At 43.7% G+C, this 12,386-nt stretch overlaps 1 protein-coding gene across 4 annotated transcripts in view; it reads left to right on the top strand.

Moving 5' to 3' along the window:
* TTC7B (tetratricopeptide repeat domain 7B) overlaps positions 1 to 12,386 on the top strand; it is a gene marked incomplete at both ends in the record, with an annotated part of 236,690 nt that overhangs the window by 151,688 nt on the left and 72,616 nt on the right. The window lies entirely within an intron of this gene.

Here is a 12,386-nt window from a genome sequence, read left to right as displayed (position 1 = left end):
GCTTTGTGGAGAAGAACATTGTCTTTGGGCTACCGGGTTACCATTTTATCCTTAGTGGTGGTAGCTTAGTAACCAGTACACAGTTGCCAGAAATAGTAAACACTCCCTCAGGCTGGAAGGTTCTAATTGTCTGCATGGTTGCAGGGCCAGTAATGGGGCGGGGGTGGCTGGGGGCAGGGGGAGGGGGAGGAATGCAGAAGGTGAGTGCGGTGGGGAGGTAAGTGGGTCAGCCTCGGCCTCATCATCGCCTCACCACACTTTTAATCAGTGCATTTCAGCAGCTCTCCTTGGAAAGTTGGTTCACACGTTTCCATTACAAACATTTCTTTGTCTTCAAGTGAAAAGGGCACTTCTCCCCATCCAGAGAATTCTTGTTATAATCCAGGAAACCTCTGGCTAGAGATTTCTTTTGTAATTGCAGCTATTTATGCAGAGTGAATTAAAGAGCTTTACTGCAGTGGTCACTTCTGGCAGACCTCAGACTTGCTCTTTTGCACACTGGTACCTTGCTGAATTTTATCCCAAGATGTTTAACCCTTGGGACCTTAAAATGGTTAAAATACTTTATTTATAGAGTTCCACTCCCTGCTGCCCACCCTAACACATATAGGTATGGTGCACATATGCACAGGTGTGCGTGCACACACACACACACACACACACACACACACACACACACCCCTCTTCATTAGATATAGGACTCTAGCACGTGTTCCTGCTTCCACAGCTTAGAGTGTCATTCAAGAGAAGGCTTATTAAACTAATAGCCACCCCACACAGTAAGCAGTAAACAGTGGTGGCTAATACGGTAATGCCTCCAAGTGACGGCAGCTGACAGCCTTTTCAAGCAGTGGAAATAAGGAGCAGCAGTGGAGATATTTGAAGAATGCAGTCCTGTTATTTTAATGTTAAGCCGTACGCTGGGAGAAGCAAAGCATATGGCCGCGGGTCTGCTTTTAAAATATTTCTATTTCTTCCTTGGGAAACTTCTACCCAAGACTACTTATTAAAGTCAAGGCCAGATGCAGTCAGCGGGTCCCATGGTTTCCTCCCAACCTAGGTAAAACATTTCAATATCAACCTAAACAACAGTGAGTGGGCCCTGGTCCCAGCTGCTGTGTAGTATTGTGTTTGTTTGTGACAAGCTTGTCCCCAGCAGAACCGTAGCTCCGATTCCTCCATGGGTGGGATGCATAGTTGATGTTTCTTCAGAACTAGCTGTGTGGAAGTGAAAACTTCCCAGTCAGGGTCAGTCTTGTCCACCTGTCAGACTGTTGCCAGATAAGACAGCTGAAGGCCCTCACAGGAAAAGCTGCTCTCACTAGCGTTAACATCTGTATCAGTCTGTTTTCTGTTGCTATAACAAAACATCTAAAGCTGGGTTAACATTTGCAAAGAAAAGAGATTTATTTGGTTCATTTCTGGAGATTTAAGAACATGGTTCACAACTCAGTGAGACCCTGTTTCAAAAATTAAAAGACTAAAAAATAGGGCTGGAGGTATAGCTCGGAGGTACAGTGCCCCTGGGTTCCATCCCCAGGACCGCAAAAAGAAGAAGAAAAAAGGAACATGGTGTCTGCTCATCTCTGGTGAGGGTCTGGTGAGCCTACATGGCTACATGTGGTCTTGGTAGATAGCATCCTGGTGGGAACACGCGCACGAGGGAGAGATGGTGCGGTGAGAGCGGAAGCCAGAGATGAGGCAGGGCTAGGCTTGCTCTTCTGTGGCAACCCAGTCACCTCCCACCAGGTCCCACCTCTTAAAGGTTCCACCGTCTCATGTCACCACGCTGAGGACCAGGCTTCCAACGTATGAACCCTTGGGACACTCAAACCATATCCATACATCCTCTGTTGTTTGGGTGAATGTTCCCCAAAGGCCCACGTGTTAAAGGCTTGGTTTGGTGTCTGGAGTGATACTCCTGGGAGGTAGGGTAGACCTTTAGGAGGTAGGACCTAGTGAGAGTTCCTTATGTCTCTGAGGGTACACCCCCAAAGTCCCCATAATCGTGAGACCTGGGTCGATCTTCTTGCCACCGCCGCCGCCGCTGCCGCCACTGCTGCTGCTGCCGCTGCCACTTTTTTTCTTTTCTTCCTGGCTCATCAGGTGAGAGGTTTGCTCCACTGTGAGTCAGGAGGATCATGGTTCAAGGACAGCCTCAGCTACTTAGTGAGGCCCTTCACAACTCAGTGAGACCCTGTTTCAAAATAAAGAATAAAAAATAGGGCTGGGGGTGTAGCTCAAGGGTAGAATACCCCTGGGTTCCATCCCCAGTACCACAAAAAATAAATTATTAAAATTAAAAATAGAGCTGGAGGTGTAGTTCAGAGATAAGATGCACCTGGGTTCAATCCTGAGTACCCGCCAGCAAAAACAGAGAACATGGAACTCTCCTTATTCTTGGTTTGCTAAGAGCTGTTTTTATTAACCATGAATTGATAATGAATTTTGTCAAATGCTTTATCTGTATCTATTGAGATGCTTATATGATTTTATTCCTATAATCTGTGAATATTATGTTAATTGATACTGTAAAATGTTAAAGTAGCTGGGCATGATCACACTTGCCTGTAATTCTAGTACTTAGGAGGCTGAGACATGAAAATCACAGGTTCAAGGCCAGCCCACAAGACATAGTGAGACTGAGACTGTTTCAAAACAAACAAACAAACAAACAAAATGAATGGACAGGGGTGGATCTCAGTGGTGGCACTGCTCTAAGTTCAATCCCCAGTACCACATATGGAACAAAAGTTAAATTGACTTTGTATTCTTAGAATAAAGCCCAGTTTGATAATGACAAGTTGAGGTTTTTTGTTTGTTTTTGTTTTGTTTTGTTTTTTGGTGGTACTGGGGTTCCTGGAAACCCTTCTACCTCCAGGCTACACTCCCAGACCTTTATATTTTTTTAAATTTGGAAACAGGGTCTCCTAAGCCAGCACAACTGGCTTCAAACCTGCGCAATCCTCCTGTCTCCGCTCCCAAGCGTGGGGATTACAAGCGTGCGCCACCACGCCGGTGACAAATTGAGTTTTTAATGGATTCAGTTTACTAGTTTTTTAAGAGAACTTTGCATTTAAGACACACAGATGAGCCTGTAATTAGTCTCTATCCTTGTCAGGTTTGAACCACATACAGGTTACTGCAGCCTCAAAAAATATCTAGAGTAGTTCTTTTGTTGCATATGTTACAATAATTTAAGACCAAAATTATTTGTTCCCAGAATATTAAATTTTGGTAAAGCTAAAAAAAAATTAAAAACCATTTAGGGGGTACTGGTCCTTTTTTCCCACCCTATGGAAAGATTTCTGCTGCTTTTTCAGAATGATTATTGGATATACAGGTTTTCTACTTATTTTATTAAACTTTATAATATGGGCCGGGCGTGGTGGCGCACGCTTGTAATCCCCGCGCTTGGGAGGCGGAGACAGGAGGATGGCGCAGGTTCGAAGCCAGCCGCGCTGGCTGAAAGAGACCCTGTTTCCAAATTTAAAAAGTATAAAAATAGGTCTGGGAGCGTAGCCCGGAGGTAGAAGGGCTCCCAGGAACCCCAGTACCACCAAAACAAAACAAAAAAACCTTTATAATATAGAAGCTGGGGTATAAATATATACATATTTAAGGGTTTATCAGTATTATCTAAAGTTTGGATTTTATTGGTGTAAAGTTGTTTACATTTCATTTCCTTATCGTCACAGAGTACCTGTGTTTTAAGTCTTCCTTTTCATTCCTAATATTATTTAATACCCCTTCTTTTTCACGGACAGATATTTGTCTGTTACATTGATCTTTTCAAACAACCAGTAGCTTTTTTTGCCACCTCAAATGTATATTTATTTTTTTCTTGCATGAATTACTGTTCCTATTTCCATTATTCATGCCTACTTTCTTTGAGTTTGTTCTAGATGTTTAGTTTATTAATTTTTTGCCCTTCTTATTTTCTGACATAAGCATTTTAAGACTAAAAATTTTCCTCTAAATACTAATTTAACTATAAACCACAAGTTTCAATATGTGAAATTTTTTACTTTTTAGTTCTAAATACTTCAAATGTTTTGTTATTCTTTTCTCACCCATTGGTTTGTAGCTGTTGAAGACATGAGAGGTTTTTAATTTTTTTTTCCAATTTTTTTTTCATTTTTTTTCAATTTTTTTTCAATTTTTTTTCAATTTTTTTTTTTTTTTTTTTGGTGGTACTGGGGTTCCTGGAAGCCCTTCTACCTCCGGGCTACACTCCCAGACCTATTTTTACATTTTTTTAATTTGGAAACAGGGTCTCCTAAGCCAGTGCTCGCGGCTGGCTTCGAACCTGCGTGATCCTCCTGTCTCTGCCTCCCAAGCGCGAGGATTACAAGCGTGCGCCACCGCGCCCAGCTTCAATTTTTTAATTGGTGCATTATAGTCATACATGTTAATGGAGTAAAGATGGCAGAGGCATACATGCACATATCACCCAATTAGCCCTTCCCCATTCCCACCCCATTCCCCCCTCCCTCCTTCCTTCTCATGTTTGGCTTAGTGATTGATATGTTTGTTAATTTTCTGCTATGGGCTTCTAACTTTGTTCTACTCAAAGATTGCAATCATCTAAATTTGAAATTTACTAAACTTGTTTTATGGCCCAGCATATCATAATTTCTTGTAACTATTCCATGTGTGCTTGAAAAGAATGTTTTCTGCCTTTGTTGAGTAAATCATATGTATTTTCTTAGTATTATGTATTTTCTATTACTACACTGTTCAGATTGTTTTTCTTTTTTTCTGTCTTTCTGTTTTTGTTTTTTGTTCTTTTGGTTTTTTTGGTCTACTTTATCAATTAAGAAGAGGTATATTGAAATTTGCTCTGAGGATGGCAGTTTTACCTCTTCCACTACATATTTATAGTAGGTTTTTTTTGTTTGTTTGTTTGTTTGTTTTCAGTACTGGGGTTCCTGGAAACCCTTCTACCTCTGGGCTATACTCCCAGACACCTATTTTTTTTTTTAATATTTTATTTGGAAACAGGGCCTCTTAAACCAGCGTGGCTGGCTTCGAACCTGCGTGATCCTCCTGTCTCCACCTCCCAAGTGCAGGGATTACAAGCGTGCGCCACCACACCCAGTGCATTTTTATAGTAGTTTTTGCTTTTTGTGTTTTAAAGGCATGCTATTAGATACATATAACCTTTCTTTCTTTCTTTTTTTTTTTTTTTTTTGGACTGGGTTCAATTGAACCCAGGGCTATTCGACTTCTGAGCTATACCCTTTTGACTCATTTTGAAATAGGTCTTGCTAGTTGCTGAAGGTCTTACTAAGTTGCAGGGACTGGCCTAAAAAGTGTAGTCTCCTGTCTCAGCCTCCCAAGTACATGCCTGTAATCAGGCATGAGCCACCACACCCGGCAGGTTCATATAACTTTAGAGTTACTGTCTCTTCCTGGAATATCTAACCTTTTATTATATTGTAAGACATAATATATTTTGTGTCAAGGTCTATTTTGTGTGAAGTACACATCCACATGCATATATTCATATATATGTGTACATATATACAATATGTGTGTGCACCTGTGTGTATGCGTACACGACAATCACATACGCCTGTATATTTATAGGCTCGGAATATCTGTTTCTATTCTCTGAACTTTTTATATGTCTTGGATGTACTCCTGTGATCATTATGTAAAGTTGATTTTTTTAAACTCAGGCTGACAGTTTTATCTGGAACATGTAGTTCATTTCCATTTACTGTAAACCCTGAACTATTTGTATCCTATTAGATCTGCCATCTCATTTGTGCTGCCTTCTGTTTGGTCGACATCTTATTCCTTTCCTTTCTTACCTTGATTATGTTTTTATTACATATTTTTCCTTTACAAATGGAAAGGAAACGTTCCATTTTGTTCGTTGTTGTTTAATGATTACCCTAGAGATTTTAGTGAGTGTTTGTTGGCAAACTCTCACAGTTTGTGTCTAAAAATGTATCCGACTTTACTTTCAAAAGTGATTTTCAAACTGGATATACCATTCTCATAGCACAAGTGATTTTGCTCTTTTTGTAATTATTGAGAAACTAACTGTTAATTTTAGTTCATTTTAACATCATCTGTCTTTTCTCTCTCACAGTTTTTAATTGCTAGTGGTACTGCTGTTTTACATTTTTACAACGATATATGGAAGGGTGACTCCTACTCAGAATTCATCACATTTTTTAAAAATGGAGATTGATTGATACTGTTTCTCATTTTTAGAAAACTCCCAGCCATTATTTTCCTAAGTCCCCCTTCTCTATTTGAAGGTAGCATGGGCTTGGGTCTTCCTTTTTTATTTTGTCTGATAATTTCTGCTTCTCCAGTATTTGGCCCACTTATATTTAATGTAATTAACGATCTGGTTGGAGTTATATATGTCATTTCTGAAAGTGTCTTGTCTTTATGCCTCCTAAACTGCCTTTTTCTATTGAAAATTTATTTTTAAACCCTTTAACTATTAAATATATAAACAAAGGAATGAAAAATTAATCCTAGCTGATTGCATAACTGTCTCCACACACTACATTTTTACCAAAATAAAATTTAACAACATTTACATTTTTATTTTTTGTTTTTGGTAGTACTAGGGGATGGAACCCAGGGGCTTTCTACCTCCGAGCTACACACCCAGCCCTATATTTCATTCTTTACTTTGAAACAAGATCTCACTAAGTTGCGGAGGGCCTCACTAAGTAACTGAGGCTGGCTGCAAACCTGTGATCCTCTTGTGTCGGCCTCCCTAGTACTGGGATTACAAGCGTGCTCCACCATGCCCAGCAACATTCGCATTTTTATAGTGAACAACGTTCATGGATTCTGATATATCTACTCTCTACTGGGTAAAGGAGTCTTGGTCTTTTTTCTTTTGAAATGCATCTTTGCAGAAATTTCCCTTGGTTAATACATTTTACTTAGTACTTTTCCTTATTGACCCCAAAAAGTAGAAGAAAGGTGCCAAGTGATGTCTGGAATAATTGTCTCTCCTGAAGTCAATGAGGCATTCTCTGGCAAGCCAGAGCTTTGATCAGGCTCTCAACTTTGTTCTTACCATTGAAATTTATTCTCAGAAAAGTACTGGGAGGAGAACTGACAGTTTAGGGTTTTGTTTTGTTTGCTTTTGGAAGATGTATCAGATAGTATCATACTTCTTGTGGCATTTGAGAACTCTAGTGTTATTAAAATGTTAGTGTTCCGAATCAGCAAGCCTTCCAATGGCTTCAAGGGGATCTACTGCTAGGGTTTAAGTTTCTTGCCCTGAGACAAAACTGTGGTCGTGGGATCCTCCAGTCGATTTTTCATTGATTAAATGTTAGGGGTTTTTTTTCCCCCTCATTTAAGTAGAATGCATCCCGCCCCCACTCAAGTGCTCTCAGGGAGGTCTTCAGATCTTAGTGTACCCACATATCAGATGTTGCCACAAAGCACAAGACAGTGACTTGTGCAACCTCTCAGGGATACAAAGGCAGAGTGGACTGTTACGGTGAATGGACAACTTTTAAGTGTTTTCGGTGCATAACTATGATCTATGATGCATGGGAAGATATTAAAATAAGTTATCAGTTACGTGATTCTGGAGGAGTAGGTCTCTTCTAAAATACCATTCTTCTGTAGTGGCCTTCAACTTCAACTCTCATACACGTTTTGTCAGATGCTGGTGTTTCTTTTTATACCAGCAGGAACTAACTATATGGAAAGAAGTGGACATATACCATGCCCATTTCATTGGCTCTTTATTTATTTATTGAAATACTAGGGGTTGAACCTAAGGGCATCCTACTTCCAAGCTATATCCCCAACCTATTTTTTTTCTTTATTTTTGAAATAGGGTCTCACCAAGTTGTAGAGGGCCTCCTGTTTCATCCTCCCAACAACTGGGATTACAAGTATGCACCACCATACCCAGCTTAGTCATTTCCTGAGCAATCACAATCACTAATATTTTTGTACTAGTTTTGTTAATGACACTAACTTTATCTTCATGAGAGCCATCTGAGGTAGGTTTTGTTGTTCCCCTTTATAGAGGAGGAAACTGAGGCACAGAAAGCTTGAGTCATTTGCCCAAAGTCATGCTCCTTGATATTGGCAGAGCCATGACTAGAACCCAGCAGCCTGGCCGGTGCCTCTGGGCTCCTAGCCACTCAGGGTTTCAAAGTGCTTGGCTCCTCCCACAGGCCAGGTGCCCTGCTAGGTAGCAGGGACACTGCTGTGAACAAGAGAAAGACAGCTTGTGCTCTCCTGGAGCTCACAGTCCATGTGAGCAGGATTTGTATGCTGTTTCCTCTGTTAACTCATCAACAACTAAAAAACACGGTTAGGGTCAGCCTTGACCTACATGGAGTACGGATCTGATTTTTTAAAAAGTCATTACTTGGCAAGCGAGACCGTGTGTCTCTCTCACTGTCTCATTCACACACCGTCAGGGGAACTCGGTTGAAGTTAACATCATCTGGAGCCGTGTCTTCCTTTAGTGATTGACCGGAGGTCGGGCTGTGAGCTATTCCAGTGCACGAGCCAGGTGATGACGTAATGAACATGCCCATTAAAGTGGCATATGATAAAAAGCTGGACCCTAAGGAAAGAGGCGGTTCACCTGGTAAGCCCAGAGGAATGGTCCACCGGCACAGGCAGGATGTCTGGGAGGGGTGAGATAGCCGCTGGCCTGCAGATGCCCATCCCTGCGATGCAGGCTGGAGGAGGGATGCTCTGGACAACTGAGCTGGGTCACATCCTGGAAGAAACTGCAGATCAAAGTGGAGTGACGCGTCATGGAGTAGCAGCTTATTTAAAGTCAACTTTCCACAACAATAAAGAAGCAACGTGATTTTAAAATGGGCAAAGGATTTGAACAGGCATTCCTCCAAAGGAGAAGTAGCCAATAAATGTGGGAGCATATTCCCAACATCGCAGATCTAAACTACAATGAGATGCTGCTTTGTACAGAATCCTTAGGTTGGCCATTATTTAAAAAACAACAAAACAAAGCCCCAAGTGTTGGCCAGGATGTAGAGACACTGGAATCCGTATGCTTTGCTGGTGGGATATAACATGGTGCTGTCTCTGTGGAAAACAGTATAATGACTCCTAAAAGATTAAAAGTAGAGCTACCATATGATCCAGCAGTCCCACTGTGAGGTCTGTTCCCAAAAGAATTGAAAGCAAAGGCTTGAATAGATATTAAACACTCATGTTCACAGAAGGATTATTCACAATAGCCGAAAAGGTGGAAGCAACCCACACGTCCATCAACAACGGAATGGATAAACCAACGCTGATATGCACACGTATAAATATTGTTCAGCCCTAAAGAAGTAGGAAATTCTTTTTTTTTTTTTTTGAGATACTGGGGGTGGAACCCAGGGTCATTCTACCTCTGAGATATACCCCCAGCCCTATGTTTTATTTTGAAAAAGGGTCTCACTAAGTTGCAGAAGCCCTCACTAAGTAACTGAGGCTGTCCTTGAACCGAGATCCTCTTGCCTCAGCCTCCTGAGTACTGGGATTGCAAGTGTGCGCCACCACGCCCAGCAAGAGGTAAGAGCTTTTTACCTGAGCATCATCAGAGATGGCAGCAGAAGCCACTTTGCTCAGTGGAAAAATTGACTCAAACGGACACGAACCACATGAAACTTTTCACTTAAACGAGGTCCTTGGAGTGGTCAAACGCACAGAGACATGAAGGTGAAAAGGAGCTGCTGGGCCTGGGAGGAGCGGGAATGGGAAGTTACGTTTAGTGGGCACAGGCTTTCAGTGGCACTAGATGAAAAGAGGGTGATAATGGTGACGTCTGCACGGAGTGGGGATGCACTTCATACCACTAAACCGCACACTTAGAAATGGCTAGCATAGAAAATCCTATTGCCTTTACTAGAAAAACATTCTCACCTTTTACTATTGACGTGTTCGGTTATAAGAGGGTTTCCAAAGCCAAGCACCGCGGCGCACGCTTGTAATCTCAGTACTTGGGAGGCGGAGACAGGAGGATCACAGGTTCTCGCCAGCCTCGGCTACTTAGTGAGGCCCTCTGCAACTTAGTGAGACCTTGTTTCAAAATAAAGAATAAAAAATAGGGCTGAGAGTATAGCTCAGAGGTAGAATGCCCTGGGTTCATACCCCAGTCCTGTAAAAAAAAAGGGGGAGGCATCCCAGCATTCTTGGAAGATCAAAATTAGGTTATTAGGGACCCTTTTGCCCTTGAGTTTCTCTGGCTTTGGGTCATTGAGCCCAGGTTCTTCCAGAATGGACTTGCTGCCCCATAGGAGCAGCCACCCTGCGCCCCACCCCCATTTCTATAATCTTACTGTGAGGCTTGGTGTCCGCGCTGATGCTGTCAGTAAATGTGGGTACTTGTCAAAGAGAAGGAAGCCCCCAAACAGTGGAAAATGGCTTCAAACTGAAAATGGGGTTTCCAAGGCAAGATAGAAGAACCGAAAGAGGAGAAGTAGAGGAGAAACGTATGTGAGGCCAAGTTTGTTTGTGAGAGGGGATTCTTTTCTGGACGTTAGAAGCAGCAATATCCTGAAACTAGGAGAGAAAGGGCCAAACCTTTCCCGAATTAAACCTGGCCAGCTACAGGCGTGCATGCGGGACGTTTAAAGTCCTCATGCAGTGTCTGTGTCCTTTCCAGCGATGCCCCCCACTTTCTAGTTCTTTCTGAGTATATTGGACAGAAAAACATCAGGACACGCCAGTTTCCCTGTCAGCCAGCAAGGACAGCTCCGGCCAGCTACCTCGGGCTTGGGAAGCTGAACACAGAGAGGCCAGATGGGCAGGGAGGAGGCTGTGGCAGGACCGTACCAAAGCCACCCATCTCGGTCACGGCAGCCAGAAGGCTTGTTTGTTTTAATGCTTTTCTTTTCTAAGGTCTCCAAGTTTCCCTAGATATCTTGTTCAGCAATTCAAAGTATGCAGTCTCAGCCTCTGAATTCACAGAGTGCTTCCTGGAAACCTCCACAGCCCCAACACCTAGCCCAGGGCTTGGCACGCAGCAAACATGGATACGCCTTGTGCAGCAAACAGCTGAAACTCACTGCTGCTGCATAGCCCGGAGGCCTCAGGTGGCTCAGCCTGGGGCTGCCTGTGTTTCTTCTCTTGCCCTTTGTGGTGTTCATCCCACCCTTACTGTACATTTATGTACTAAATGCACTTGCCCACCAACTCTTTTGCCCAACCTGAGGACAGCGCTCTGTCTCCTTTATTTGCCCCTCTTGGACCCAGCACCATCCAGTCAGGGCCCCAGGAAGTAGTCTGACTCTCTGTGTAGACCCCACGGCTTTGGGGATAGATAGGACTACATTCAGCAACTCCCTCCATCCCTGTGTCTCGCACACAGGGTTTGGAGAGGCCTTTGAAACACCAGCAGCGCGATCCCAGAACTTCAGCTCCCGGTTCAGCCTGGCCAGGTTGCTGCCATCGCGGGTGCCGACTCCAGGATGCCAGGCAGAGTTGAGATCAAGAGCTCAAGTTGGAGCAAAAAATGAGCCACACTGGGGTATCTTGAGGTGATTTGTTCCATCTAAATATGTCTGCTGTTTGTTTGTTCTAAAAATACTGCTAGGAGGATGGGGGTGTGCTGCAGATTGTTGACACTTTGACTGAAATGAGAAGCAAAATGTAACTGATAGGGGATCTAGCAGGAGTCCCTGCCTGTCATAAAGAGGAGGCAGGATTAGGATCCCACGGGGCGGGGCGCAGCCAAATCCTCACAGACAGGCCCAGATCTGTCCCCAGCTCCACCCCTTCACGGAAGCCTGTAAACCAGGGGAAGGGGCCGCTGAGTCCTGAGAGTGAGGTATCTTCTCCTAAAACCTCCCAATACTTTGGCTCCGTGACACTTTGTTTTGCTAAATAAATGTGGCCTGTTTTCCAGGACAGCAAAGCTGACCATTTGCGATGGAACAGGGCCTCCCCCTCGCTCACTGGCCAGGGGCTCTGGGGTGGGAGAAAGACCAGGTGAGCTCCCCAGATGTGCTGGTGCATCTCCTTCTAGAGCAGCTGTGGGTGTTAAAAGTAGTCACGTTTCTAGAACGTCCTTGGTGGGTAAATGGCCCCCACACAGTTTTCCAGTGAGCCGGCGGAGCTGGCCACTCTCCGGGCTCTATTACCAGGTCAGGTGCGCTGAGAAGAAGAGCCCAACCCTCAGCCTCGTGCGGTGCTTCTGTTGCACGCTGACCAGCGGTCAGCACAGAGTGGGTGTGCAGGTGCGCCCCCTGGAGAGCTTGGAGTCTAGGGGCCTGGCTGGTGGCCTCAGCTCATGTCTGCTAGCAGAGTTCCGTTAGGCCAGCGCACAGTTCCAAGGCATTTGAATTTGATGGCCATGTAGGCAGCAGGTGTAACACCAAACTGTCCCAGATGTCACGAGCCCAGCTCCTGCTTACCTG

Source organism: Muscardinus avellanarius (genome assembly GCF_963383645.1).
Source record: "Muscardinus avellanarius genome assembly, chromosome: 12".
NCBI lineage: Eukaryota > Metazoa > Chordata > Mammalia > Rodentia > Gliridae > Muscardinus > Muscardinus avellanarius.
Note: the sequence above shows the minus strand (reverse complement) of the source record. Positions and strands in the feature narration are given on the sequence as shown.